The 4,272-nt window shown below is 39.5% G+C and overlaps 1 long non-coding RNA gene across 1 annotated transcript; it reads right to left on the bottom strand.

The window, feature by feature from the left end:
* Positions 1–1,882: 1,882 nt before the first annotated feature.
* On the bottom strand, positions 1,883–3,939 carry LOC127772146 (uncharacterized). Its single transcript, XR_008017291.1, has 3 exons — positions 3,568–3,939; positions 3,403–3,494; positions 1,883–2,200 (listed from the first exon to the last, which is right to left on the bottom strand). It is a non-coding gene; the product is annotated as an uncharacterized LOC127772146 (long non-coding RNA).
* Between the last annotated feature and the right edge of the window lie 333 nt (positions 3,940–4,272).

Raw genomic sequence — 4,272 nt, 5'->3', positions numbered from 1 at the left:
ATGAATAATGTGAGGAAAGATAATGTGATTGCTAATGCTTTGTCTAGGCGCTATACTTTCTTGTCCCAACTTGATTGTCAGATTTTTGGACTTGAATCAATTAAAAAACAATATGCGCTTGATCCTGATTTTAAAGAAGTGATGTTGAATGGCAAAGAGGGACGTACTTGGAACAAATTTGTGATTAATGGTGGATTTTTTTATAGAGCTAACCGTCTATGCATTCCAGTTGGTTCCGTTCATCTTTTGTTGATACAGGAAGCGCGTGGAGGAGGATTGATAGGACATTTTGGAGCTAAGAAGACGAAACATGTTTTGGCCTTGCATTTCTTTTGGCCAAGGATGAGAAAAGATGTTGAGAGGTTCGTGGCACATTGCACCACTTATCAGAAAGCTAAGTCTCGTTTGAATTCACATGGTCTGTATATGCCTCTTCCTATACCTTCTATTCCTTGGGCAGATATTTCTATGGACTTTGTTTTGGGATTGCCTAGGACTAAGAGGGGGAGGGATAGCATTTTTGTTGTGGTCGAAAGTTTTTCTAAGATGGCGCATTTCATACCATGTCATAAAAGTGATGATGCTGTTCATATTACTGATTTGTTTTTCCATGAGATTGTTCGCTTGCATGGTATGCCTTCTACTATTGTTTCAGATCGTGATGCAAATTCTTAAGTCTTTTTTGGCGCACACTATGGAACCAGTTGGGTACAAAGCTATTGCTTTCTACAACATGTCACCCACAAACAGATGGACAAACGGAGGTAGTCAACCGTACTTTGGGTACCTTGTTGAGAGCTATTTTGAAGAAAAATTTGAAGATGTGGGAAGAATGTTTGCCTCATGTGGAGTTTGCATACAATCAGGAAACACATTCTACTACCAAGGTAAGTCCTTTTCAGATAGTGTATGGTTTCAACCCTCGTGCTCCTATTGATATCTTGCCTTTACCTACTAGTGAGAGGGTTCATAATGATGCTCAGGCACGTGCCGAATTTATTTTGAAAATGCATGAGACAACTAAGCACAACATTGAAAAGATGACTGAAAAGTATAGAACTGCTGGTAGTAAAGGTAGGCAAGAAGTTATACTTGAACCGGGTGATTTAGTTTGGTTGAACTTGAGAAAGGATAGATTTCTAGAATTGAGAAAGTCTAAGTTGACGCCTCGCGTTGATGGTCCTTTTAAAATTGCTGAGAATATTAATGATAATGCATTTAAACTTGAGTTGCCTCCCAAGTTTGGGGTTAGTCCCACGTTTAATATTTCAGATTTGAAGCCATACTTGGGAGAAGAAGATGAGCTTGAGTCGAGGACGACTTCAATTCAAGAGGGGGAGGATGATGCGGACATCACTCCTTCGAATACACACGACAATCCTCCAATAGTCATTCAAGGACCGATAACAAGAGCTCGCGCGCGACAATTGACTTTAGAGGTGAGCTCGTTCCTACGTTCTTCTTTGTACGAATTCGAGAATAGATTGCTACCTAATGATTATATTGTGATTAGGAACAATGGAGGGGACAAGGAGACATTTGGAGAAGGACTTACAGCCATGGAGGATCATCGAGGACGTCCAAGTCAAGGTGGAGACCCAAACAAAGTCGAACTCGGTGCAATTCGAAGTACAGCACCAGTCTGCACTAAAACGGGCGCCCAGGTCGCATACGTGCTCGGATTGGGGCGTTCTTTATATGGATGGAAAGCTAAGAAGATATAATTTCCAATGGTTTTGGTCCCACGTCCAAATTCTTTCCGAGTCAACAGGAATCGACCGAACAAGTTGACGTCCAGAATCTGTCCTGGTGTTGCGTCACCGTATTTGGGCCTTTCGGCCATGTATCATGTTGGTACCCATTAGGGGTGCGTCGAGAGGGGGTTGCAAGACCCTAAACTCTTTATATCAGTACCCACTGTCATCTTTAGGGTTTGGGGTTTTGCTTAGATTATTCTGTCGAGAACAGTTTCGCCGCTAGATCGGTTTGTAAGACCCCAACTCGTGAGCTTAATCATTCATCTGCAATTTTGGTTACTAGCCGCCAACCCGTGTGTTGCACGGGTTATTATTAAAAAATTATAGCAGTTAGCAGACAATGGAAATTTGATTTGCTATAATAAATTTTTATACCTGTCCCGCTGCTCCGCTATTTCAAGAATGTCAACGTAGGTTTTTTCTTGTGGATGATATTGAATACTCTACATACAGGCAGTGTTGTTAGGCTTTTCAATAAATATATAAAACATGCTGCTGAAAAGAATGCAGTGTATTTAATAATGAATATACATTACATATATTAGTTTATTTTAGTTGAAATCACTCAATCCAGAGCATATATCCCCGAACTTGCATGTGTTTCAATTGGTAATGTAATATGCTCAGCCAAAGACATCTTTTAAATTAAATGAACATTGAAATAATGAAGTTCTTTTTATGTGATCGAACTAAATAATTTTTACATCTAGTAAATAATGCTCCGAAGTTACAGGTTGCTAGATAAATATATTTTGCAGGCTATTATTGGTAAATATCCTGACTGCATGGAAATCTAAAGAGATTTAATTTGTTCTAGTCTTGCCATGTTTTGTGAAATGTTAGTCTCTTGAACATAGATAATGTTTCGGATGTTGAGTGTTTGTTTTTTTACTTTTCAACTTGATGGTATTCTTCTTGTTGTGAAACCTTTGGAATTGTTTACATCTGCACTGGTCATTTCGCTGCCAATGGTGTAAAAAATATTACTTGTCAACAAAATATTTACAATAACAATTAATATTATTAAAAAAGTTAATTTGTTCAAATAAATTTGGATGCAGCGTGTGGCAAATTTAAAGATTTGCTAACTCTTTAGATTTTCATGTCCACTCCACTGCATGGCAACGACAGGTGGTGCCCTCTAAGTTAATGATATGTGCACCAGGATGGCAAATCATTAAGAGTGTGTTCTTTTCTTCACTCTCCTAACTTCTACTCTCCTGTTTTTCTCGCACACACTTTCAAAACAAATAAACGGCATGTTTTTTTTCCAAAAAAGATTAATATAGAAAAGTTGCTTCAGAAATCATATTAATCCGTTTTTCATGTCTTTTAATAATATTTAATTAATCATGCTTATTATCTATCGCACCGTTTGCATGCATGAAGGATTAGTTCCCAACCAACACTAACCAACGAAACCTAAATCTACAATCTCAAAAATAAAGGATGACATAAAACATATTTTTTGTCAAGAGAACTTAACAGAAAAAATTGTAATTATGTGATAAAGGAACAACATGCATGTACAATTTGTTCAAAAATGCCAAATGCTAAAACAAAATTGGAGTGCATATATATTATTCAGATAATACATTGCTAGATTCAAAAAAGAATATACTTATGGGGATTAAATATGTTGGACCTGAGGATACGTGCAGTCATCTTCCTTGCGATAGGTGATGGTGCGGATAATTGTGCCAGAAGTTGATAGCTGCTGCAAGTCCAAGGTCCATCCTGTTCGAAACCAAGCAGATTGTTGGTGCATGTCATGTGCATCGTTTCATTGTACATCGATCTAGATACGCACACTGCACATAATCGTCACCCTGATCTCTCGTACTGCATGCTTGATGTTGCGTAGTGCAGGACACGGCTGTCAGTGATTTCGTTGGTGACGACGGAATCGTGCCGTCGGTGACTCGGCGTGCTCCTTCATATTCAGAGATTGATCGCTTCTATATGCATGGGCAGGTGACGTCGCCACGGCGGTCGAGATTTGGGGACGATCGATCTCCTACGAGGAATCCTTCTGAGATTGATATACCCTGTCATACATACATGCATGAAACCTAAAAGTGATATGCGGGCCCAATTGCAATATTGGTTGGGCTTTAGATAGAGTCCACGTGCGGTTAATATTAATCTACGGTCACGATAATATGACACATCTAATCAATGGTCTGATCTTTCTGGTTAACGTGAGAGCTCGTAGAAAGTGTCCAATTAGTATAGGTATAGATATTCTATCTCATTCTTGTTTGTGTTCTTCGATTGGCAAACAGGGATTAGCCTTCTCGGCGAGGTCATCCGCATTTCAACATGGGTGATAACCAGAGGAGACGTGGTGCTGCGATTGCGGGGCTCAAGAGTGTGCGCGTTCAAGAAGCCGGATCGATTTGTGTCGCGACTATGCCCAACTCGTTGTTTATCAGAACCTTTCGGTAGATCGGGAACCCTAGTGCACATCACGTGCTTTCAATGCTTGTGGTGGAGTACTCTCGGAATTATTCAC

Source organism: Oryza glaberrima, chromosome 4 (genome assembly GCF_000147395.1).
Source record: "Oryza glaberrima chromosome 4, OglaRS2, whole genome shotgun sequence".
Classification (NCBI taxonomy): domain Eukaryota; kingdom Viridiplantae; phylum Streptophyta; class Magnoliopsida; order Poales; family Poaceae; genus Oryza; species Oryza glaberrima.
Note: the sequence above shows the minus strand (reverse complement) of the source record. Positions and strands in the feature narration are given on the sequence as shown.